At 48.6% G+C, this 26,577-nt stretch overlaps 1 protein-coding gene and 1 pseudogene across 1 annotated transcript in view; one reads left to right on the top strand and one right to left on the bottom strand.

Moving 5' to 3' along the window:
* The window catches only part of LOC125946363 (uncharacterized protein DDB_G0271670-like), a 38,138-nt pseudogene extending 24,109 nt beyond the window's left edge, over nt 1-14,029 (bottom strand).
* Nucleotides 1-26,577, top strand: part of LOC119456444 (ATP-binding cassette sub-family G member 1-like) — a 360,487-nt gene that overhangs the window by 256,095 nt on the left and 77,815 nt on the right. The gene's annotated exons all lie outside the window — the stretch shown is intronic.

Raw genomic sequence — 26,577 nt, 5'->3', positions numbered from 1 at the left:
TCAGAAATAACCGAGCTCATTTTTTTTTTTCAATTTGGCTCTTCAGGGGAGTGATTAAAACTGCGCCAGAACGCATATCAAATCTTACAGCCTTTGCGATGCACAACTGCGTCTAGCTCACTCCTTTAGCCTGCATGCTTGCTTGCTTTCTTTCTTTTTTCTTCCTTTCTATCTTTCTTTCTGACGGTTCCAACTTCTCGGTAAAGAGAAGTTCTCTGCGTATTTTATTGAATTTTATTTTTTAACCAGACTGCCGTGTAACCCCAGGAATTAAACACGCCATGCACGGCGTCGAAGCGAAGCTAAATTTATGAATGCTATCCTATGCGCGCCGATTCATGACGCACAAGCCGCGTGATCTTGGACATGCGTCCAGAAAATGCGTGCTCGGCGATTTGCACGACGGTTATTTGCATACATTTAAAGCGACACAGAAGAGACTGGAACTGGTTAACTCTGTTATGCGACGTAGATTCATTGGATAAGCATAACGATTTGTGCGAGTCAGTAGCGCACCCAGGATCTCTGCCAGGGGGGGTGACAGTTTGCCTTAGTTTGCCAATACCATCTAAACAGCACTAATTTCAATTTCTTCACGCGAAATTGTCAAAAAAATGCGCTTTTTGCGCAAGTTTGCGAGTGTGCAGACGATTGCGCGTCTTACATCTTAGTTGCAGTACTCAAAAAAGGGGGGTTAACTCGGCCTGAGGGAGGGGGGGGGGGGGGTTACAATTCCCGAACCCCCCCCCCCCCCCCCCCGGTCGGTGCGCCACTGGTGCGAGTTGTTTCATGGCGTGATTTTTGCAGCGTGAAGCGCTGAAGTGCGGAAAGAAAATAAAAACGAACTAAATGTTAGCGAAAGACGGACGTACACGATTGAGCACTGTGCTTGTCCTTCTTTCGCTAAGCCTTCGTTGTTGTTGTTGTTGTTGTTGTTGTTGTTGTTGTTGTTGTTGTTGTTGTTGTTGTTGTTGTTGTTGTTGTTGTTGTTGTTGTTGTTGTTGTTGTTGTTGTTGTTTTTCCCGCACTTCAGTGCGCTGCAAAAATCACACCATGCACGTAGATGCCACTATATATGCAGGGCGTCCCATCATGCACAAAGATTTTTAAAAATGCAAATGCCACGTAGCTGAACTGAACCAGTGTAATGATGTTTGCCGTCGTTTGGAGATACTCAAATTATTTATTTATTGCATTCCGCCTAATTACATAATTAGTATAAATTAATTAATAAAGTTCTCAAATATTATAGTTACATGAAAAGTGTCAATGTGAAAATTGTAGAGCAACATGAAAAAGTCCCGATACAGCTTTCTGTTGCTCGATACGTGCTACGTAAAAGTATTTTTCCGAGCCTGAAAGAAGCCCGCGAATACACGCAATGTGCCTCGAGCGGCCAGTCGCGCGGCAATTTCGCGTGTATTCGCGGGCTTCTTTCACGCTCGGAAAAACTCTTTAGCACGTATCGAGGAACAAAAAGCTGTATAGGGAGTTTTTCAGGTTGCTGTATACAATTTTCTCATTGACACTTTTAATCTAATTATAATATTCGAGAGGTTGATTAATTAATTTATACTAATTATGTAATTAGGCAGAATGCAAAAAACAATGAGTAACTCCAAGCGACGGCAAACACGATTACCTTGGTTCTGCCCAGCTACGTGGCATGTGCATATTTTTAAATCTTGGTGCATGATGGGCGTATCTGCAGGTCCTGCAATGCCATTCGCACACCGAAGTAGTGGCACAAAGCATCCGCTTGCTACGAGTATACATGGAACCGTTCGATATGCGTTTGGTTAAGTGATACACAGTTACTGCTTAATCGAAAATTCGGCAGAACCAAGCTCCCGATGACAGTCGACGACAATGCGTTTAGAATTGAATCAATATAGCGGGAAAACATATTTCCGTAGTCGAAACGAGTTATGAGGCGTGTACTGCAGCGGTACTCCTCTTTCCCTAAGAACAACTGGCGCCATTTAGCGACGCTGTCGCGATGCCTGCGCACGGACTCCGAAATGCACGGCGCGCCGGTGCGTGACGAACGCGGAGAAACGCGCCATGCGGCCACCGGGCTCCTATACCGCGTTTTTATTGCGATATATGGACACTTCAACCGGATTTCTGCCATCGCCGTCCCCGTGAGGTTCCGTATAGATTCCAAGGGCGATAAAATCGTCGCTGCGCGCCGTATGCGCGAGTGAAAGCGCGCGGGGGACGCGTGCCATCACGGAGAGCCAACGCACGGCGGAAAGCAAACGCGACCGTCGCGCGAAAGGCCGTGGGGGTATGGGGGCGAGGGAGGCGGGGCGACGCTGCGCTACGGCACCAAATGCGTATCTTGCAACCGAGCGCAAGGGGAACTGGCAACGCAATCTCCCACGCGAAAGCAAAAAAGCGGGAAGGCAGCGCGGGAGGGAGGGAGGGGGAGCAGCTTCTACTCTGCCAACAAATACGCTTGCACTGGCTGTGGTGGCGGTCGCCCGCATCGTCTCTTATCTCCACACGGCTCTGACCTTTGTATGCGCTGTGCATTCGCCGCTCAGTTTCCGTTGAAGCGATAGACCGCACGATTATTTGCCCGCTGCAGCAGCTGCGCTTGCTGCCAGCGTTTTGACAGTCGTTGTCTGCGGTCATTCAGTGTGATATATTCATATTTGCTTGTGCGCGATGACACCACGGTTGTCAACTCAGTTAGAAAGCGAATGTGTCCAAGTTTATGCAGCCGATAAACCTACTATACCTACTCCGAATAGCTCTCTACCAATTTGCTATCGCAATTGATGCTTCGCCTTTCGGGCGAAACTGCGACATTTTTTTCTGGACACGCTGTGCCATCGAGTGGCGCTGCCTAAAAGTACGCGCGTGGCCTCTGAGACGAGAGGCGTTCCCTCGCATGCCGCACTCTCATTGTCACATACTCAGTGACCTAAGTTGGCGACAGGTATATTGAAGAGCGGCACATACACAGTGCAGTGTACCAGAAGGGGGTGGTGTGTTCAGGAGCAGTGCGCGCCATGCATCGGCGTGAGGTGGCAAGCATGGAAAGATCCGGCACTTGGACGCCAGCCCACGTGACAGCAGCGCCACCGCGTCCATTTATCGCTCATTCTGCTGTTGTCAGTTGTGGTGGTTGTGCAGGGCTCGCGTGTGCGTCAAAGTTTGTGCTGCTTGCGATTCATTTGTAGTTTATGCAGTTTAAGTGACATATTCGTTTGCAGTGAATGCTTGATTTTCCCGGCGTTATTCCAGTTTGAATTACATATAGGGGTTGTCACCGCAATACTGTCAGGCGCGGCTAATATTTTACTTAGTTATAAAACTAATTTCATTGCGGTAGCAATTATATGGACACTCCAGGCACATTTCTGCCGTCGGCCTCGCCGTGATGTTCCGTATAAAGTCCAAGGACGATAACATCGTCGCCGCGCCCCCTATGCTGCATGTGCGAGTGAAAGCGTGCGAGGGTTAGCCGACGATGGAGGTTCAATCCTGCGCGCGCAAGGGAGGAAAGCGGAAAGGAAGCGCGCGGTCTTCCGTCGAGGCAAGGCAGCGGGGGGGGGGGGGGGGGAGAGGGGGAAGTAACGTTGAAGCGCTCTAATCCGGCGGAGGCCGCATATGGCGCGGCCGCGCACGGCCGCGCGGGCCCTATCTTGAAAGCGATCTGCGATGCGGACAGAGTGCGCCGAGTGCTGATAGCTTCGTGTACGCTGTTTTCTTGCCGCTAAACTCGCCTTGAAGCGAGAGACAGCACGAAGGTCAATACGCTCGCTACTGCTGCCTCGCTTCCTCAATTAAGCGTTTTGACGGCGAGTGTGCGCGGTCATCGAGGAAGATGTGTTCATGTTTGCTTGTGCGCGCGTTACACTATGCTTGTTAATTTAATTAGTAAGCGAATGTTTACAAGTTTATACGGCCGATAAAACTACTATCCTTACTTTGTATAGCTGTCCGCTAATTTTCTATCGCAATCGATGCTTCGCCTTTAGGGCGAAACTGCGACATTTTTATTTTGTAGCTACTGAAATAATTACACATGTTTGTAACAATAATTTCCAATTGATTAATTATTAAGTAATTAATGAACTGTTGCATCGTGTTCATATTACCTAATTCATTGCATGGTAAATTATTAATCGTTTTTCAATACATCATTTACGCTATATCCATTTCATTGATTATCCTGTGACTTAGAAATGAACTAAGCAGTCTTTTTACATAATGTTCGCGTATTTGAGTTGTATCTTCAATAAGAAGGAATAAGTTGACCTTGATACTTTTTTTATGTGGGACACTTACTTTCAAGAACTGCATGTGCATTCCCGCAGTTGTTAATTTCCTGCAGCTGATTGTCTGCCTTACGATGTATAAGCAAAATTTTTTACTTCTACCGGTGACTATTGTATGGCGTTTGATTTCATACTGTTAAACTTTATGTAACGAGTTGACTGCCACTCCTTTAGAATATATTTATAACCTTTCCCAACCCCTCTCACGCGCCTCGGAGCCGGTGAGGACCTTCAATAAATTAATAATTAATTAATTAATTAAGCTGCAAACACTCGCAAGCGCAACCGGCACAACCAGCGGTCGTTGCCGAGCGTGTCGTGGGAAAGAAGCGGCTTCCATACATGATAAAGATGGTGACTTGTGGCCACTCCCTTTGTAACGGGCGATAGACTGTTACCCAGGTCTGAATAAGTAAATCAAATAAATAATTATAAGGAAATAAATAAACAGATATATACACAACTCTATCGGGCACTGCCATGCTACGTATGCACTGGGCTGAGTAATACGGCCTATCAGCGCACAAGCGTCCACCACTCCGCGAGACAGCGCATCCACTGACGCTGCCAAGCCCTCGGTACCAGAGCTGCCAACTCTAGGGAAATTTTCTTAGCTCTAGGGATTTTAAGCCTTGTTTATGGAAATTACTGATTTTTTTTTTTCAAGTCAAGGGAAATTTCGCGTTAGGACATTGAAACGGCTGAACTGCTGACGTGACGGCGTGTTTTAAGCATGAAATGTTTTAGCTCCCATTGTCGGCGACCTTCGAGTAACCTTGAGCCAAAAGTCAGAACCGTTATCGGGGCACTCAAACGAGAACGTCCGGGCATCGTTGTGAGAACAAAACGAGATCATCCGGGCAACCAGTCAGAAGTTAAGAAAATGCCTCTCTGGCCCCCAACCTTTTGTACAGGACCGCATTACATACGGTAGTTACTGACCAAACAAGTCACAAAAATGTTGCTTCCGAGTTCTTCCTAATGTTTGTTCACAATATCACTGAAACTGTCACTTCTTGTACGCTGAACATTTATTGTTATTTCCAATAGAGACGTTGAAAAGGCAGATACAGGGCATTATACACTTGATTGTTATCATTTGGCGCTGAGACAGGGTTGCCTGTGCTCTTTTCAACGCCAGCGGCACGGAGGAAGATTATTTAGGAGTAGAAACTCCCGTCAGCGAGGGCGCGCGCGTGCGACCAGATAACGTCACATTAGTATGCGCCAACGGGGCGCATGCAGTGGCGGCGCCTTGCGGCGCGTCATGCAAGCAGCAGCGGGCGCGTTCTCTTCGGCGGCGCCCGTGTCTCCCGCTCAAAGCAGACGCCGAGCAGACGACACGGGCGTTCGGCGTTCGCTTCAGCGTGCAGGCCGTAACGTTGTTTTTGTGGGCCTTTAAGTGAAACAGCAACTGTCTTGTCGGTGTCTGTTCGAGGGCCGTAATACTAACAGCGCTGATACGTGCAGTGTACCCTTGTTCGGAATTTGCTAGCCTAAGATGGGACGCAGGTGGGATGCGTGAGTGCCCTCAGTGGAACTTGTGGAGGCGCGCGGCCGAACGAGAGCAACGCGCGCGGCCGCGAACGGGAGCAAACAAGTGACCGGTTGCCTTGGCAACCAAGGCGGCGATAATTTCTTTGTCGACCGCCAGGTGCCGCCAGCATGATAGTGGCTCCGCGGGCTTGTGACATTTTCTGGTCGCCGCAACTGGCGGAGTTTCCACTCCTAAAGGTTTCTTGCTCCGTGGCCAGCGATGCGAGAGTTCCGCGGCGCGGGTCATCTTTCATCATGTTCGAGAGATGGCGCCACGCTGCGTGACGAGACGCTTCTGCCTCTTCTGTCTGGCGAAACGAGATTTGCAACGAGGTTCAGTAGAAAACAGGTTCATTTCGGTTCAGTAAGCTTTCAGGCCTGCGTCGCGACACCAATCTGCTTTGCCGGTAGCCATTTCATGCTCACATCGAATCTCGATTACGTTAGAGCCAGCATTTTTTTTTTTTTTCATAAGCCTCAAGATTTTCTCTCGTCAGGGCCTGTTTCAAAACAGCAGTTTTTGCAAAGTTCGGGACGCAGCCGCACTCCCGGCAACGTATGCCTAGATGGCCAGAGATAACTTTTGTGGCATTATAATGATGCTCTTTTAGCCTCTTATTTTTATTTTAGTCACCTCAAACTACCTTCGCATTAGCATGTGAAGTATGGCTTGATCGTGCGCAGTGAACACACCTCGCCAAGCAAACGACAGCGCGTGGATTTCCCTGGGTCCATTAACGAAGTGCTGCTAATACGATTTTGCTGTTCTTACCTCTAGCAGTGCTGACGATGTTTGTGCACTCTGACTTAAATACGTATCTGTAAACAGCAAAACATGTGTATGCGAGAACAATAAACAAAGCAGCACGGACTGATCCAGGCATAACCGTACAGATATATGTTCTTCCTTACTCACAAGGAAGAACATCTCGTCATAAGCACTCTCACACACTAACTGAATACTCTTTCAATACTAATTGCTTCAAATACTCATTTTTCCCTCTAGCTATTAAAAACTGGAACTCATTGAAACCAACTGTAACTACCGAATCATTATTAAGCAGGTTTATTAGTATGATTCATAATGAATTGCTTGCTTCACAAATAGCCTCAATATCATCGTAGATACATTAAACTTACTGAGCGTTGAGCCTATATCGTTTTTGCATGTGTATAATTTGTGTGTGTGTGTGTGTGTTTGTAGATGGTATGATTAAAACCATCTTTTCATGTATTGCCCAAATAGCAATGTATAATGTTATGCATGTATTATTCTGTGTAACTAATAGACATTTCATGTACCTTCCTTGCTATAATCTCTGACCAGACTGGCAGTATTCCTAAATAAAAAATAAATAAAGCATACCTAACACCTTGCTAGCACAACGATGTGGTCACGGCACTGAACAGCCGACTGCATGTGCACGCGTATACTACAATTTACCTCGAAACGCCCACATGGCAGAGCAACTTAAGACAATGTGCTTGGGCGAGTTTTGCTTTGTAGAAATTCGTTGCGTATTTTTGTGCTTCCCTGCAAACGACGTACACGCGCGTAAATGTGGTGGTGTTAGGTCATACACAGAATGAAAAAAAAAAAAAAGAAAAAGTCCTATCTTCTACAATGCTGTCTGGCAGTGGCGCACTGTTTCGACAATCTTACATTCGTAAGGGAAGTCCGGCGACAATCTTACAATTCGAATGAGCTTCCGTGTAATCTTCGGGCGCCGCTCTAGGTGCAATGCAATTTTGGACGACAATGAAATATACACGTGCACACCTCTTTTTTCTGTGAATATGGCTTCAACTAAGAGGCTGTGTTGTTAGCAGAATTTGCACTGCGACATAATTTCAGGTTGAGTCCAGTGACTTCATTATTTGAATCTTTTAAACGAGCATACAAATTAATTAAACTATAAAATTTGCAGTTTTTTTCATAACACAAACATTTATCATTACAGAAATCAAATTCACGAACTGGACAACCTCATTTTGTACAAATCTAGGGAAAGCTAGGGAACATTTTCATCCGAGTTAGTGGAAAACAGGCTTCGGAGCCCGCAGCACTGCTCCCTCTCCATCCGGACGAAAACCTAGCGCAGTCGGCAGCGTTGCGTCCTATCGCGGTGGTGTTTGGAGACTTGCACATATCTACTGACGATGTGTTCTATGCCCAAGTCTTCTTCGCCACATATCCGCTTTCGAGAGTGGTGTCGAAGCGCCTGCGGCAGGTTTGAGCCTTTAAGGCTTCTGCCCGCGCCTCGAACAACAGGCCGCTGCCGACGCTGTAGTCGTATATCGACTCCGCGCAAATGTCGATATACGACTACATGCAGCATGTAGTCTATCAACAGGACGCACTTTGTCTCCAGGGCTAGACGCCATGCCTCCGTCTCCTGCTGGCGTACCTGGTCGTCAGTCGCTCTGCCCCATCCTGGGACATTATCAGCATGCACAAGTTCTCCGAAAAAGCCAAATTAGCGGCGCAGATGTTGAAGGCGCTTCATCCAGCGTGTGCTGACGCAGTTCGTACCTAGTTAATCGAACAACTTAGGCGCAAGGCGTACTCTTGCCATCAGCCGCAGTATTCCTTAATACGCATCTTGATTCGTGTTTAGCCTCAAAACTGGATCACCCTAGGTCTCCCTGTACACCTTAATATGCGACTCTGCCAGGCAGCCCTTTCCTAAGCGTCTCACCGCTCGCTGACATCCATCCAGCCGTTCCTGCTTTTAGGCTACCAGACATGTATACATATGACAGCATTGGCGAAGTGCGGGGACATGTACCGCTTTCCATTATTCACAGACCATAAGGAAGCGGTTAAAGCCCCAGAGCCCTTGTTTTCGGAGGACATTTCCCTCCCGCCTTGACGGTGTGTGTAAATGCTCCTCGTGTGAAAGTGTGCATTCGGGCTGAGCGTAAAGATTCACACCCAAGTGCTCATTCTTTCGCCTGCTGTATGACCTGGCCCCTGGAAGCATCAATGCTCGGGCCCGTGCCTTCCGTGGAAGCCGAGAAGCACAGCATCACATACTTATTGGCATTGAATACAACTGCAAGCACTGCCATCTTGTTCGCGCAGGTGTCAATCTGTGTCTGCAGTTGCGTAACGCTGTCGGTCAGCAGCGCAGCGTCATCTGCAAAAGCTAACCCAAGCAAATTCCACTGTTGCCTATAACCTGCGCTGACGAATTCGAGGGTAAATAGCCCAGCCCCGACTTCAGCACCTCGAACTCCACCTGTGCTATGTATATAGAGCATATATAGCAGAGGGGACAACGGGCATCTTTTCCTTAGCCCTCTGTTCACGTCTACCTCATGCGATTTGACGCCGCTCATGGTAGTAACGATCTAGTTGTCCCTGTATAGGCGGCGGAGAACGGCCGTCTATGTATGTGGCATATTAATATGTTGCAAGTACTGAATAGCTCTCGATGCGGGATGTTACCGTAGGCCTTCGCCACGTCTAGGAAGCAGCATAACAAAGGACGTTACTCCTTTCTTGCGATTGTTTGCCTCTGCCCAAGCTCCCATCCACACTGTCGGGACCTGGGCATGAACCTTGTACAACACGCATGTAACTATGAGCGGTCTATAATCTCGGAGCAATCCAGAGTCTCCGTCTCGATATCTGGCGGATGAGGATGGCCTTGCACTGGAACCGTTCTGGTGGTATGTCATTGCCGGCGGCAATTCCACTTAAAATGTAACCCATCTGTTGTCTTGAACCTGGCCATAGGTGCTTGACGATCTCGGCCGCTATGGCATCCAGGGCCGCGATTTTGTAGCAAGGCATTATGACTTATTCTACTCCAGTTTTATCATCCACCGCTCACGGCCGGCTGATCCCATTGATAATGCGAGCGGACCGTCGCTCCGACCACTGACAAAGCGCGATAAGCGCGAAAAGGCATTATTACATTAAAGGCATCGCTACAAAATACCGGCCCAGACCACAGGCCATGCGTGCGTTAATGCGACCAATCGCCCTCTAAACAGTCATTCGAGATATTTCCCAGTCCTGATAATCCGGTGTAGTCCCTTCCACTTCCGTGCGTGTACGAGTGAGGATACAGGATGGACGGATGGACACCTCTATGGAAGGACGGACACCTCTATGGGTGCTTAGAGAGAATTGAAAAACCGAAATGAATGGCAGTTACTGTACAGTGACCAGCGTGCCCTGAAACCAGCCTGTCACCACCACAACTACGTAACATCATGGCTTGCGGATGTCTGCGAGGAATTGTGGAGAATAATGCTCTGTCGATATTTTCCTACTTTATGTCAGTTGCCATAAGGCAAGTTGCATATGAGTGCATCAAAAATGAGTCTGTAAGTACTTCTTTTTAAGCATTTAAGTCACCGCGCACACAAGGGTCGTCCACCTATACATTACAGGGCTAAAAAGCTTTAGCAGTGTTTTATTTCTTATTTAATGCAGTTTGTTGAAGGTGTCGTCCCTTGACGAGCAGTATGTGTGCTGCTTTATTTTTTAACGACCTTGAACTGGAAAGACGTTGCTGACCATGACCCCATTTTCCTGCTTTATTTTATCGAGCCACGAGAAATTCCGTGTTTTCGTTCTGTGACAGCTACATGCCTCGTTCATGATATGTCTGCTTCGTGTACAGCGCGATGTCATTCGTGAACAGCTCAGGGAATCTGTTGACGGTATAGAGACGCCCGCATCGCTGAGAGGTCTGTGACGAAACGCGCAAGTGGCATTTCTTCCTCGCCAACAGTGCACGAGGAAAGCTGCAGATCCAAACTAAAACTGTGGGATCACAAAAGAAAGTAAGGGCCACTGCAATGTACGCATGTATAATAGTGGCTGTGAGAGAGAGGTGAATGCAATACGAACGAGCGCTATCAGTTAGGTAGCCAGACGATGGTTTTCCCTCAGAGCACACGCGCAAATCTCGAAGAGCTTGCAAAACCAAATCGCTAGGCCTTAACCGTTCCGCGCTGCCTTACACCGACCAAGGCCGCTACTTCGGAGTGAACAGGAAGCTCGGTTGTTTTCGCGCCCATCACACTCACGTGCGCCCACCATGTGCAAAATGAGGCGATAACTATACGTGATAGCAGGAAGAGGCGTAAACGCGAAATTGCGAAACCCCTCCGACGCCGAAGAGCAAGTCTCTGTGGAACGTACCAGCATCTGCCAAGCGGCGGGCTGCTCGATGTATGGCGACGAGAAGTGGCAGTCCCACTTATTTGCAGCGAAAATGAAGGGAAACGATTCGCTTTTTGAATTCCGCGCCAAGCTGCAACGCCGCTGCGTTAGTTTGACGTCACAGATTGCAATATATTTTCGCAAGCTTGGGCGATCTTGTTCTCAGGGAGACCTCGAAACTCACTATAGGGCCTTTGGTTCCTTTAAAATGCGAGGCGATACTTGTTCATCAATAAAACTGTTAATCACTAGTCGCAAGCAGACGCTGTCAAAATCCATGCCGCCACGAGGAAAAACTCAAGGTGCTATCGCAGCCTGTCTTTCGCTTTTGCATATTTTCTGGCTTACCAACATTTCGGTAGCGGCAAGAGTGGCATTCTTGTTATTCCAGACGTGTGACTTATCAATTCAGCTTAACGTAATATGCATGTTAATGTCCCGTTAAAAGACATTGAGGCGTTCATTTCATTCTTTACTGATTGATGAGCCACGGCCGCTGGATGAGCGAGGCCCGGCCATCTGCGTAGGTATAGATTCTGCTCCCAGGTGACAGCTGGACTACAGCAAAAAACTGCTCGCCAGAAAAAAAAAAATCTGCAAAAATCTTCGACGATGATTGTAAATGTAAGCTGAAAGCCGAACAGCCTCTAGAAAGCTATTCGCTTTATTGAAAAAAATGATGCGCTTCAAGGCGTACATTTGTTGCGGTGTGGATATTTAGGTAGAGTTTGTTGTTTCCTAGCGTAATTCCGTAGAGAACAGAGCCATTAAATGGCAGGTCTGTAGCGGGCGGCGAGCGTCACCACTGGAAGACTGGCGCTGCAGTCGGTGTGACGTGGCGTCAGAGATACCGTGGGCCGAGAACGAAAGCTTTGGCAACGCTAGGGAAGACGCACTGTGGTTCGCAGCAAATAATAAGGCGTCAAAAATAATACCGCAAGTACTGAATTCTTGCTAAAGGCTATCGCATGGCCCCTTAGGTGACTATGTATCTAACTGCATAGCGAAAATGTGTGCTAGCGCTTCCGGCGCTTTCGAAAATAATGTTTGCTTTTGTCCCGTCGAATGCTCATATGCTGCGACGGCATGGTGCACGATGCACGGCCCACGGCCCGGTGCACATACATTACCACGACCAAGGCCACTACTTTGGAGTGACCAGGAAGCTCGGTTGTTCAGCTGGTTTATCTGAAGATGCGGACATTACTTACATAGCAAATTGCAATTTCCAGGTAGTGGTTATTGAACAGATTCACTAATTAACGTTCTAAGTTTTCACTTTATGTTACATGTAGAAATTACGAAAATGAGCATTGATGGATTTAGAAATTTTGCGGCCAGAGGCTAAATATGCCTCGTGGCGCCAGTGACGATAATTATGACGACGACGATCGCGGTGATAGATTAAGATGCCAAATATTCAGACTGTTACACGTTTCGTCTGCTACATTCACTTTTATTCACAGATAACAGGCTATATGCCCATGAACGCACATAAGAGGACATCTTGCGTCTTGATATAACGTTTGCAACATTTCTGCTTTGAGAAAACGTGCTTCTTCTGTTAGGTTGTTATCTGATGCTTGTCTAATGAACACGCCGCTGTCATTTAACCGTGAAGTCTAACACAGATCCACGAACTGCTCCATCGCCATAACTCGGGAAAAAGAGAACCGCGTGTTGTAAAACAAAGACAAAGAACATTTTAGTTATGCATGAACACTTTAAGTTGCTCTGCATGTGTGACATATGCCATCCAGGGGAATACCAGAAAGCGCACGCACCAGGATGTGAACCCCCTTGTATATGGGAGAAGGCAACAGCAGATCGAAGCTCGCTCGCGGCCGTTGGTCGAGCAAAGGGCCTCTGTGCACGAAAGGCACGTCGTCGCACAACAGATTGTTTGCTTCTATTTCGGCTATACCACTAAACCACTTTTAAGGATCGTCCATGGTAGAACGCTCCAATGGACGAAGTGTTACAGCCTATTTTGTATAGCCAAAGTTTCCGACGGGTTCTGCTGAGGTACTCTAAAATTCTTGAGGGACCCGTCAATGAAACATTTTCCATGGGGCCCCTGGCAGTCGGGGGGATCCGGGGCTTCAGCCTCCTTAGCCCTTAAGTTAATCCGGCCCTGAAAATGAGCAATTGTAAAGTCATGCCTGCTTAGCGGAAATCCAAAAACTAGCGGCGCTTTTGACATCTCCGTCTCAAAGATGTGGTGCAGGACATATTGGCGCTTCTCTAGATAGTTTCACAAGATCCTCTCTACTATGAGCTCGGAACGACAACCGCAATGCCAACACGTATTTTAGCATATTTTGTGGACGGATACAGATAATTCGAATATCAGGATTTCTGCTAGACAGATATAACTTGACTGCGTCTCGGTTTTAATTTCGCAAATAAAACAAGTGAGGAATAAAAAAAATTGATTATCCCATCTTCTCAATCAGCTGCACGGCCACTTTGATTTGTCGTCAAAGTAACCTACTTTTTCATATAATCAACCTGAAGAAAGTAATACCCGCTTTTTCATATAATCCACCTGAACAGACCGAATTGCGTTCTTTCACAAGCGATCTAGAAAAAAATAGTTACAACTAAAAAATAAAATAATGAAACGCACAGGCGGTATACTGCTCGCAGCGAAATGAAAATATCGCACGATAAATGGAAATGGAAATATCGCTGGATAACATACATAGGCACGTGCAGCCACTCGTCTAGAATAGGTGTTGTTCTAAATTACTTTATTGAGCCAAAGACCTACTAGTAATCGCGGTCCTCATATTTTGCTCTTTGGCGGTGCTGTCAGGGCTAAATGCAACACTGGAGATGCGCTTCTTGGATGGAGTCCAAGGTCGAGGCTGTCCAGTATTTTATTCCGCTCCGGCGGCCGTCCGCTAGGTGGAATGCCTCCATTGAAAGAAAGCGGTCGTTGATCCATAGGGAGGTCTTCGGTTACCCGGTGCCGAATGCCCCCAAGGCCCGAGAACTCCCACGTGAAGTGCTCCATGTTTGCCTGTTCTACTTGGACCGGACACCAGGAGCATGTATCGTCGGAGTGTGTGCATGACTGTGCTTGTCTTGGGTTTTGTCTGCGACATTTGTCGTGCTTTGCCGATGTTGGTTGGCACAAGGGTGGATTTTCGCCTTCCTGCCTGTGGGAACCGAAGAGCAGTCGCCTCTGTGGAGCTGTACCGGTCCGTCGGCCAAGACTTATCTTGGCCGACGGATCATTGCTGCCCGGCAGTAGCCAATGGGTACTATTCAACGGGGATCATATTTTTGAGCACGACTTTCCAGTTCAGCCTTCTCGCGGAGACCTGATTCTTCGTGGTCCAGTTCTTCTCGCTCGTCCCAGTCAATCTCCTCTTCCTCCGTCCAGATGACGTGCTGATCGGCCATGGATTCGACTGGTGGCGAATGCTTGCTGTGTTTGCGAGTTGGCTTCCAGGGGGCTTATTCAGGGGTCTAGAAGATACTCCCTGGCGGCCTTAAGGGCGGCCTCGTTACCAGATATGCCCACATGGCCGGGCACCCAATGAAATGGGACTTGTCTTCCTTGAAGAGGGCTCTAGCTTTTTGTGCCTGTATTCATCGTCTGATCATCTGGCTTCGAGTGCGGGATGTACGACATTCACAGACAATTTCTGGCTATGCCACTGCACTATAGTGCCGGTATGCTGTGGACAAGACAGATTTTGAGAAGCAATGGCGTTAGTAAACACCCTTGTTTATGTATTTATTTATTTTGTCTCGGGACCTGTCGGAAATTTCGTGCATCTCCGTGTATCTTGGGCGAATTCAAGTATAAGCGCAAGTAGGAGCCATTTCGTATGGCTGCTTCCAGTCATGCAAAACGCCACGAAATTCTTACAAATTAGAAATGACGAAAGGTACGATATATTATTCGTTTGAGAGTCGTCGCTTAATGGACATGAGAGAACTATATTAGCCTGTTCCAGTATAACAGGCGAAGCGTAGATATATTTTATTCAAAAGTAGAAGTCTAACCAGTTTGAGCTGCATTTTCTACGCAGTGGGTGGAGTGCATGATGCAGCTGAAGGGTATAAATGTGAATTCATCATGTTTATTTTTTTCTTTTGGTTATGGTGTCTGTTTCCACTTCCGCTTGGCGAGTGAAAAGCTCTGTGGATCACCGTGTTTTATATAGTTGCAATGACAGGATGGTAAAAACAATGTTAAGATATAGTCATGTGGAGTTGAAACGCAGCCAATCATGTGACATCAGTTTTATGTATTTTGTTCTATGCCGTTTGTCGACGCTCGCGTCCGTGGCGTAATGATTTCAATATCGGGCTTATGTGCTGATGTTCTGTGTTCGAATCCTACCATCGGACAATGTATTAGAGTTTAATTATGCATCACGCAGCATTTTGTTGAATATAAAGTTTGCGAAGTCACGAAGCCGTTTAAGCGGGAGGAGGACGAAGTTTAGGCAGATATATGTAAAAACTAACCACCATTCACATGCTGGCTGAATTTCTCTGCTTGCAGCTCCCGCAGACACTAGCGCCACAGTTCTCTCCTGTAATTATTATATGAAACTCTATGGCGTATCTACCACAGTATATCATGGTGTTACCCCTCATCAGTGTTGCCATTTTAGCGATTTTGTCGTTAGATTCCGCAACTTATTTGTCTGTTCAGCGGCAAATTTTTCAATATAGCAACCGACGACTCTTTTAGCGACGTGACAGAACAATTGGCGACATTTTAGCGACTTAGAAGTTAGGAAAGTTGCTTCGAAAATAGCCTTCTGTAGATTGATTCATTCATTTACACTTTTCTTAGAAAAGGTGGCATGTGGCCTCAGGTTGGGGTAAGGGATCTGGGGAAAGGAAGGATGCCTGCTTTCTTTGCGAAGGCAAGCAAATCGTTAATTCTTCTGGTGGAGTCTCCTTGTGGTGCGGCCCAGTCGTCGTATGACGCCACCCTATAAAGTCTGGTGTGCTTGTCCCTGCGGCTGGCTGTGGCAGGACAGGACCAGATCAGATGTTTGAGAGATGTTAGATAGAGAGTGTAGAACTGCCGTTCGTCATGCTTTTCTGAGCAGTCTTCTTCGAATTGGGTGCAGCTGCAGTGGCGCCGAAGTCATTCAGCAATGCACACGGGGGGCCGGCCGTCAGGGAAATAATATTGAAAGCCGTGACGGCGTCCCCCGAGCCAGTGCGCAGGGAAATGACAAAGCACGCGTGGAAAGTGTGTTTCGTGGTAGTGAGCCGTGGCGGCGGGTCCTTAATTTAGGGAGAAAGGACATTCCGCTGGACGCTGCTTTGTTGCTGCAAAGGGCCACCAGTTTGCTCAAGCGGGCATGACGGGTGGCAACCGGCAGCGAGTAACTGGAAACGCTTGCGGGGTTTGACGAAATGAGTGTAGCTCCCGTAGGGGCAGGTGGCCCAACCGCATGCACGCGATATTCAAGCGACAGCGACAAGCGACGCGACAGGCACACCCTGTCGCGCTGTCGTGGAGCAACCACATGAACGCGACATCGCGAAAAAGAGTAGCGACGGATTTACATTGTTGTGCGAATAAATGTTATCTTGCGCGCGTAAAGAAATCTCAATTTTATCAAAGGTCAATGTTTTTTTATCTAGACCTAGCTAAAATATGCTATCATCCCCAGTGGAACTCCGTCCCATGCCGCCAGGATGGATGGATGGATGGATGGATGAGGCTGAACCCTTTAAACCGGGCGGTGGCATACGCCACCTAGCCATGACTATTAACCTATTTTGTACTTTGTGGTGGGTGAAATTTCACCCCTGCCTCGATTTTATCCACCAATCAGATAACCTCTGTTTGGTTATTTCTACCCGCTTAAAGTCTATTTTGCCTTCACTGTCCCTAAACCCCAATGCTTTGAACAAATCAGCCCCGTTGCCTTGCACTGTAGGCTTAAGCCCTTTACAGAAAAGTATGAGGTGTTCAGCCGTTTCCTCTTCTTCTCCACACGCACAGCACAACGTGTCTATACCTTGGTACTTGACTCGGTACATCTTAGTCCGCAATACTCCCATCCTGGCTTCAAACAACAAAGAGCTTCCCCTAGAATTATCGCAGATATTTTCTTTGGCAATTTCTTGCTTGAAAGTTCGGTATGTTCCCAGTGCTGATTTCGTCTGCATCCCCGTTTTCCAAAGACCCCTCTCTGTCTCCTTAACCTTTTTCTTAACCGCTGTTTCCTGGTTTGCACCCCTCCTGCAGTCCAAATATTTGATTGACAGTTTTCTGGTCAGCATCCTCCATTTTGTATCAACATTCCTCATGTACAAATAACTGAAAACTCTCCTTGCCCACCGCTTTTCTGCCATTTCTCTCAATCGCTCCTCAAATTCTATCTTGCTGCTGGCTTCCCTGCCCTCGAATGACGTCCACGTGTCTATACCTTGGTACTTGACTCGGTACATCTTAGTCCGCAATACTCCCGTCCTGGCTTCAAACAACAAAGAGCTTCCCCTAGAATTATCGTAGATATTTTCTTTGGCAATTTCTTGCTTGAAAGTTCGGTATGTTCCCAGTGCTGATTTCGTCTGCATCCCCGTTTTCCACAGACCCCTCTCTGTCTCCTTAACCTTTTTCTTAACCGCTGTTTCCTGGTTTGCACCCCTCCTGCAGTCCAAATATTTGATTGACAGTTTTCTGGTCAGCTTCCTCCATTTTGTATCAACATTCCTCATGTACAAATAACTGAAAACTCTCCTTGCCCACCGCTTTTCTGCCATTTCTCTCAATCGCTCCTCAAATTCTATCTTGCTGCTGGCTTCCCTGCCCTCGAATGACGTCCATCCCATGTCACCATGTACCCCCTGATTTGGTGTATTTCCGTGTGCTCCCAGAGCCAGTCTACCTACCCCTCGTTGCTTAACTTCCAACCTTGCTCGAACCTCTGATCTCATGCACAGGACCGCATTGCCGAAAGTCAAACTAGGGACCATCACCCCTTTCCAAATCCCTCTCACCACTTTGTACCTATTGTAATTCCACAGTGCCCTATTTTTCATCACAGCTGCATTTCTGCTACCTTTAGCCGTCACATATTTTTCATGTTCCGTTAGGTACTCAGCCCCATTGTTTATCCACACTCCAAGATATTTGTACTTATCCGCCACCTCCAGCGCAACCTCCTGTATCCTATGCTCGCTGCCCTGATTATCATTAAAAGTCATGACTGCCGATTTTTCTTTACTAAACTTCAAACCTAAGCTATCTCCCTCTTTACCACAGATGTACATTAACCTCTGCAAGTCTTCCTTGCTGTCAGCCATAAGTACTGTAAGAGAGACGTGACGGCGGCTATACGAGCCGTGCCGTCGTTTCTACTCAGAAGGGCGAAGGCGGCGAGCCGAGCGACGGGGCAGCGACGACCGCGCTGCGGCGTCGGTGGGCGCTACAGGGCCCCCCGCCCAGACGGAACGTCGAAATGGCGATCCAGTGAAACCGCGTTTCGAAAGTGTCCGTGGACAGTCCAAGTCGTTAACGTGAAGGGCATCGAGTTGCCGCGCAGAGCTCAGGCGGGCGGCACTGGGAGCTCCGCAACGGACGAGGCACTCGCTGAACGGACGCTGTTGGGAGGGGCGCGTCCAGCCGGCGATAGAATCTGCACATGCGTCTTGAGGGAGGAGGAACTGGTAGGCCTTTGAGGCGAATGGCGCGTCGACGGTACCAGTGCGAGCGTTGCCGGTGGCGTATGACGGACCGCACCGCTGCATGGCGTGTAGGGTGCGCACACGAGCGATGCAGTCGAAGCCCTGGACGGGCCACGACGCTTGCATTGCATGTGGACGTGGCACACCCTGTCGGGAGGCGACCACGATCCGACGCGTCCGGCGATGGGGTGCACCGCGAGGAAGCCACGGACCGGCAGGAAAAAGTGGGGTCAGAGTCTGCATGAGCGTCCGGTGGTTCGTTGAGGACGCCTGACGTGGGATGCAGCGGGGGTTGCAGAAGGTCGTCGTGACCCACGTCCGCGGTGGCGTTATCCGGCAGAGTCGTAGGCAGTGGGATCGGTGCGGTGCCGAGCTCGCGCGCCGGCACGGAGACCGGCTCAGCGAACCGCGTGGGCGGGTCGGGTGTCGTTGTTGGAGGAGCAATGACGTTGGAGACAGACCCGATGGCGTGGGGCACGGTGTTGGGTCGGCGATGTCTCCACTGTCGCCTGCCATCGTTGGGGGCGAGAAAGGCGATGACCTGGTCGGTGTCATGGTCATGACGATACCCTCGGCGACAACATTGTGCGCGTACCCGCACGAAAGAGACCCCTGGAGAGAGCCGGAGGCCGGCGACTGTGCGGTAGCGCATCGGGTGGTCGCCGAGACGGTATCGGGGCAAGTCGAGGGAGGAAGGCTTGCCTGATGGTGGCGAACGGGCGCAGGAGCAGACGCGTCTGGTGCTGGCGGTGAGGGCGCCGGCAGAGATGACTCGCGCACCGCGCGGTCTACCTCTGGAAGAGGGTGGTAGACAGCACCGAAGAAGTCGAGCACGCGCTGCCGCAGTTCGTCGTACGGGCGCGGGCCAGGCGATGGAACGCCGAGGTGGAGCTGGAGAGCAAGCGGCAGGACGTCGAGGAGTACCGCGTGCTTGAACTCCTGGATCCAGATGTGGTTAAGCTCCAGAGCCGCCTCGAACTGAGCGAACCATGCGCCGACGTAGCTGGACGAGAACGGCGGCAGTGGTGGGTCGAACTGCGGCTCCGGCCAGTGAGCCATGGCAGCGTGTCGCTCGGGAAAAGGCGCGCTCTCCCGGGTCACCAATGTAGGAGGGACGTGACGGCGGCTGTACGAGCCGTGCCGTCGTCCCTACTCAGAAGGGCGAAGGCGGCGAGCCGAGCGACGGGGCAGCGACGACCAGCGTGGCTGGCTTTTGGAACGACACTGCGCGTGCCGAGCTTGCGCTTCGAGCACGCGCTGCGCTTCTTTTATTTTCTCTTTCTTTGATAGCCGGCGCTAAGGCACCGGCTGAGAGCGCCGAACTACAGTGTACTAGAATTACACTGTAGCCGAACAAAGCGCTCCGCGCTGCGGCGTCGGTGGGCGCTACAGTACAATGTCATCCGCATACATCAGTCCTGGTAATGACTGTTTAATCCATTCCCCTTGCTTGAAATAGGAAAGGTTGAAGCCAAGTCCGCTCCTCTCTAATTTTTTCTCTAATCCTTGTAAATACAGCATGAACAACAGAGGTGACAGAGGGCACCCCTGCCTAAGCCCCTGCTGTATCTCTATAGGCCCAGATACCTTGTTTTCCCATTTTATAAGCACCTTGTTACTTTTATAGATATCTTTTAAAAGATTTCTTACTCCATCTTCCACATCTAGAGTGCCCAGTATGTCCCACAAATCCTTTTGGATTACTGTCATAGGCTCTCTTGATATCCAGAAATGCAAGCCATAGGGGCCTGTGTTCCTTTTCTGCTATTTCAATACACTGCGTCAATGAGAACAGATTATCTTCTAGCCTTCTTTGTTTTCGGAACCCATTTTGTAATTCCCCCAGCACCTCCTCGCTCTCCACCCATGCCTGCAGTCTGTCCTTTATAATCTGCATCACCACCCTGTAAACCACTGACGTCACTGTTATGGGACGGTAGTTGTTTATGTCGGATTTGTCCCCCTTTCCCTTATATATCATGCTCATCCTGCTCAGTCTCCACCCGTCAGGGGCTTTACCGTCCATTATCATTTTGCTCACTGCCTCTCTTAATGCTTTCTTAGATTTTGGGCCCAATGTCTTTATCAACATAATTGGGATGCCATCAGGACCTGTCGACGTGCTACTAGGAACCCTCTTCTCTGCCCTTTCCCACTCGCTTTGTGCCAGTGGAGCCACTGCACTGACTAGTCCATCCTCACCTGATTGAGCACCTGCTATGTTTCGTTCTTTAAATTTTTCTGTCATCATTGTTCTTGATATGTTCCATTGCCTCATCTCCCTCTAGTCGAACACCTTGAGCTGTAACTATAAACCTCTGCTCTAGGCTAGTCTTATTACTCAAGGAGTTGAGATGTTTCCAAAATTTCTTCGCTGCTTTTCTATCCTTTTTGTTTACTTCTGACAACCATTGGCTCCCCTTTCTTCTGATCTTCTCATTGATCAAATGGGATGCTTCCCTTCTACAGTTTAAAAAGTTATTCCATTTTCTGCCTACATCAGCTTCTGGTTCACCCCTCTGCTTTGAATATCTGTGTTCCCTGGATGCTTCCTGACGTTTCTCTATGGCCTTCTTAACCTCCTCATCCCACCAGCTCTTGGGTTTACGTCTTCTGTTCCCTTTTGTCCTGACTCGTACCTTAGTAAGCTCTAGCTCAAATAGTCCTGTTAAATTTGCATATGTCCATTCTGTTTTTGTACCCTCTGAAATTACTTCCTCAATTTGCTGGGTTGCTATTTCAAGCTGCTTTTCCGAGTAAAATATCCTACCTGGTTGTTCATCTTGCCTCCTACCTACTTTCATTTCCCTTCTAAAACACACCTTAATACGTTTGTGATCACTACCTAGACTTCTGGAGCCATATTCATCTATGCTTATTACATTTAGCCTATCGTAAGGTGCCGTGGCGCCATCTGTTGAGTAAAACTTAAAACACTTTTTCGGCTCTCGGTGGCGTCTCAGGCCTAACAGCGTCAAAACAAAACAACCGATCTGAATATTAACGACAAGAGAGCGCCGATACTTAGTCTTCAGCTAGCGATGAGGTGAAGCGATGACTGATTGTACTATTTATTTTTTGCTGTCACAGCAGAGAGCAAGTTGCAAGAGCGAATTCAGATCGAAGCGGGCAGACTGATTGCTGCCATGTTGTTGTGCAATCGCTGTCCCCAGCGGATGTCGTCGCGCTGACTTCCGGGCGACAAGCGATATTTTCTGGCTGGCCAGAAACCGGCGACACGACCAGCCACAGCGACGGATAGCCCTCCGCGACGGCAAAACCTGTCGCTCGTCGCCGTCGCTCGAAAATCGCGTGCATGCGGTTAGGCCCAACCGCACGTGACCATTGGTGGGAGTCGAATCCACGACCTTTGGTGTTAAAGTACAGTTAATTAAGATATAGGTAATAAGACACTCGAACCCACGTCCTTTCGTGGGAGTCGAACCCTCGGCCTTCGGTGGTCGCAATGCTTTTGCATTCATCCACGTAGGCAGTGGCGCACCGACAGGAGGGGGGGGGGGGGGGGGGGGGGCAAGGCCGAAGAACTCCCGCTACTCAAAAAAAAAGAAAAAAAAATATTTATGGCAACACTCCCCCATACACGCCAGCGGTGCGCTTCCCGAAGATATCGCCACCATCCTGTGTGGTGTGTGTCATTTGCCGTGATTAGTCTCTCTCTCTCAGCGCAGTTTAAATTGAATGAGCACCAACTAGCCCAGTTCCTCGCCTTATTCACCGTATGCGCTCATATAAGCAAATTCGTCATATATGTGTTCCCTCTAGCGGCACGAAAGGAGACACCCATCCTCTCCCGCTGCCGCCCCAGGGTGAGTGGGCGGCGGTTGAAGAGGGGAGCGCAGTGCTTCCAGAGCGCTACACCAGTTTCCCCTTCAGACGTCACAAAGCACTCGCCCTACAGCACGTGCGTCGCGGCGGCGCACGCATCGCGCAAATCAGTTGCACGAGCGCACGCGCACTTTGAATCGCCGCTTTTGTATCGGCTAGAGCGTAGAGCCCCTCCATCCACGCGCCGCCGCCGCTTTTTACCTGGCCGGCGGAAACGTGGATGGAGGGGCTTTAGTATCGGCGGAGAAAGTTCGGCCGTCGACCACCTAAAACAGGAAAAAAGCTACTCGCCTAAAATTGTAGACCGCTCAGGAGCTTCGGGGTGCTATAAATACCGATTTCTTTTGTTCCGGCCGAACCAGGATCGAGACAGGGTGCGGGGCGAGAGAAAAATGTGAACTCTTTTAATTGACATTATCAATTCCATGAAACAAATGCCATGCAGTATTGTACAGTGCATGCAAATATGACAAAAGCACACAACAAAGGTAGACAAGCATAAGACAGATTTAGAGCGTCACATGCGCACGTGGTTGGCTGCAAGAGGAGGAGAGGGGTTGCAGAAGTCAATGTCAGCCGTTTTCACTGTTTCAAGACTCTGCCGCAAAACCAGCATTGAGGTTGATCTGACATAGCATACCCCCATGACTTAAAAAAAAAAAAAAAACATGCCATTTTGCTAAGCAAGCGTGATAATGTGCAGTATGGTATCCCTGAAGAATACTAAGGAAGAATCTGCCACTGTGGCCCGGGGGCCACACATCCAGTGATTACAACTGCATATTTATCGCTACAGTGACTTACCTGTGTGCCCTGAACCTTTACATACTGCTGTTTCTAGGTACATAGCTTGATAGAAAGCAAAACCACCCAGAAATTGCACTGCTGCAAGAAAAAAAAAAAAAACAATATCAAAGGCAGTCGTAACTGTAGTTATCAGCAAACCCACAAACACAGCGAAGCATAGATGCCAGCACTGCAGAACACAGTGCATTTGTGGCAACGTTTTGGGGTCCTGCACACTGCAGCCGTGTCTGGCCATTCAGTCAACCGAGATGTGTCCGGAATAGCAGTCCTTTCAAGACATGGGTAGTGTTTCAGAGCTATAGAGCTGGTGACTTACTCTGGATAACTCACCACCATGCTTTTGGTTTAAGCAGGGATCTACAAGGGATTTACAAGATCAAGTGCCTTCTTAGTGAGTCGTATTCTCTTTCACCCTTTATCTGGACCAGCATGCCTGGTAAGGAGCCAGGCGAACATCTCCCCTTTCTAATTTCCAATGCTGGCAAATTTCAGTGTTGCTCCTTCCTATAAGCTCTGAAAAGAAAACATGGCTGAAGTCGGAGGCGGTCACCTGCCCTCACTCTGAAGGTGCTCGAGCCAAATTTCTTGCACCTGTGTCACCACTTTTCACAGCATACCTGCAAGACATACATGCTTCGAAGTGGCATTCACTTTGGCGCATAAGATTGCCAAGGTCAGAAGGTGTTCAATTGTAAAGCGAAAAACACCCAGCCCACAGCCAGATTTTAAAAATGACGTTAGCACAGCTTTGTGAAAGGACAATGCCCGGTGGCAGATGACGGTTTCAGCCTCAAGATCTTACACATTAAGTGCAGCTTTCGTGCAACACTACGAAGCCTTAATAATAACTTTTTACTAAGTTTGCACTACAATAATAGTTTCTAGCGTTCCAGAGCTAATAATATAATCGAGGAAAGGCAGCTAAGGACAAAAATGCCGTTAACACTGCTGTTTATGATGACTGTTATCGCAAGCAAGGAAATTTTTAGCCAGTAAGCTCGGACAAGAGTGCTGTGCAATGTTATAGCAGTGTGAACACAGGGGCTTCTGGGCCTCAAAATTATAAAACCAAAAGAAGCTTACGGCTCAAGTGAATGAACACCTACAACGTACGGTGGTCCGCGCTACTGACTACAAACCAATGAAACTTGCAAGACGGCACTATATGACAATATTCATACTCTGCTCCCAAGCCTAGAGAATCTAGCATGGCACAAACTGCTCACATAAGTAATCACGAGTGTTGACAGTGGTACCCATGCAATGCTTGCAATGACTAAATGACAAATGAAAAGTGTTTTCTTAACCAAGCAGTTCACTGTTAATCCTAGCTGGTAACATTTATAATCCATTTTGTCTTTATGAAGTTCAGTGACTGTGCTTGCTTACAGATTTTCCTACCACTACTCGATGGCAATTTATAAGTAGCTTGTAGGGGCTTGTAAGAAGTTCTGCATCTGACTGTTGTGATACAAGATCAAATTTTTTTATGTAGGTGATGCTTTCTTGCTTGCACACCATTCAGCCCCATAGTGCCGGATCACACAAGAATCCTTGATGTAGAAGTTTTTATTCTGCGGACTTGTCCTTCTATCCAACATCAATGCAGCACATGGATTGCATTGCCTTTGCGGAATCTACACGGTCTTTCTTAAATACACTGCTTAGGCAGTGAACTTCCATTCATTTAGAGCCATACGAAGCCGTAAGTCTGAGAGGTGAGCAGGCTTATAGGATGCCATTTCTGGGACGATCTGCTATTGTTTACTTCAAATGCCGGAATGACACTTGCAACTCTCCATAGCTGCGTTTTTGGTAATTAGCCACCGCATCGGGTTGGAAATAATGGGTGACTGACTATGGCAGTGTTCCAAAGGTGTGCCCCTATGAACAGCCAAGTAATGGCTATGCGTGTGGACAAGCTGAAATTGCTCACCCTTACGTGAATCCAATTACAGTACAGGGATTCACATGCAGGCTGACATTCGCCTAGGTGGTGACTAAGCATTTCCTGAAGGGACCAAAAATCTACAGACAATGCATGTTTGCTCGAGTAACATGACCCATACTTTACGGTTGTGGCAGGCCACGAATAGGCGCTTGCTTACACAAACTGATGATGCACCGCAAACATGAAATCAAGACAAAAGGAAACCAGAACATACCAGAACAGTGCAATGAGCGGTCATTTTGCATTAACTGAAAAATGAATGACTTCCTTACTGCAGGCTGCCATATCACAATGTCATGGGCAGAGTGGAGAAACAAACTTTGCGCCCTCTTCCGAAGTTTTTCTCTGAGGCCATGGCACTGTCCGACAGCCAGGAACCCTTTTTGAAATATGCAAGCTATAACTTTCACTGCGTACCAGCTGCTCCTCATTTAGGCTCCACAGGGCTTGCACAACATGGAGCTGTACACCACCTATCGCACGAGGTTGCCTTGGGCACAAAGTATGGTAAAGCAACATGAGTGAAAAGTGGCACGCAAGAAAGCCAGCTCACTGCATCAGGAAGAGGTCTCCTACAGCACATTTCTTTCTTCCCACCCTATGATGTCGACTGCAATTACAAAGCTTCAGTCGCTGCTGCTTGACCCACTGGAGCTCGACCTATGGCGCCTGCTCTTGCGACGACCTGGTGACTTCTTCCGGTGCCCTCGACGGTTACTGCCACGACCGTCGCTGCTGGAACTTGAACTTGAACTTGACGACCTCGAACTGGAGCTGGACGATCGCCTGCGGCGCCTCCGGCCCCTGCGCGAGCTTCCCCCGCCACGTGAACCATCTGACGATGAGGCACTCTTGCTGCGCCGTCGACTTCGGCTGCCCTTAGTTCGCCGCCTGCTACCGCTGCCACCACCATCGGATGATGAAGACGACGTCGATGATGAAGACGACGACCGTCGGCGCCGGCGCTGTGACAATGATCGGTTCCGACCTCGCTTACGGCTTCGCGAGCGAGAACGCGATGATGGCGAGTCGTCTTTTTCTCGCCGCGATGTCTCCCTCGCCATCTTGGCAGCAGATCGAGAACTGCTAGTTGATGCCACTGCCCCCTTCGTAGCTGTGACTGCTGGCTTGTTCGCTGGTTGTTCGGCCTTACTTGCGGCTTCTTTGGCCTGGCTTGTGCGCTCTGACTTGGCAGTCACTGAGGACGACTTGGCTACCGACGGTCCCTTGTCTGTCAGTCCTGTTTTTTCTGGCTCTTTAGTGGATGCGGATGGTTTCGATGC

The sequence above is a fragment of the Dermacentor silvarum genome, chromosome 6, assembly GCF_013339745.2.
Source record: "Dermacentor silvarum isolate Dsil-2018 chromosome 6, BIME_Dsil_1.4, whole genome shotgun sequence".
NCBI classification, from domain to species: Eukaryota; Metazoa; Arthropoda; class Arachnida; order Ixodida; family Ixodidae; genus Dermacentor; species Dermacentor silvarum.
This window is presented reverse-complemented; position numbering and strand designations above follow the sequence as displayed.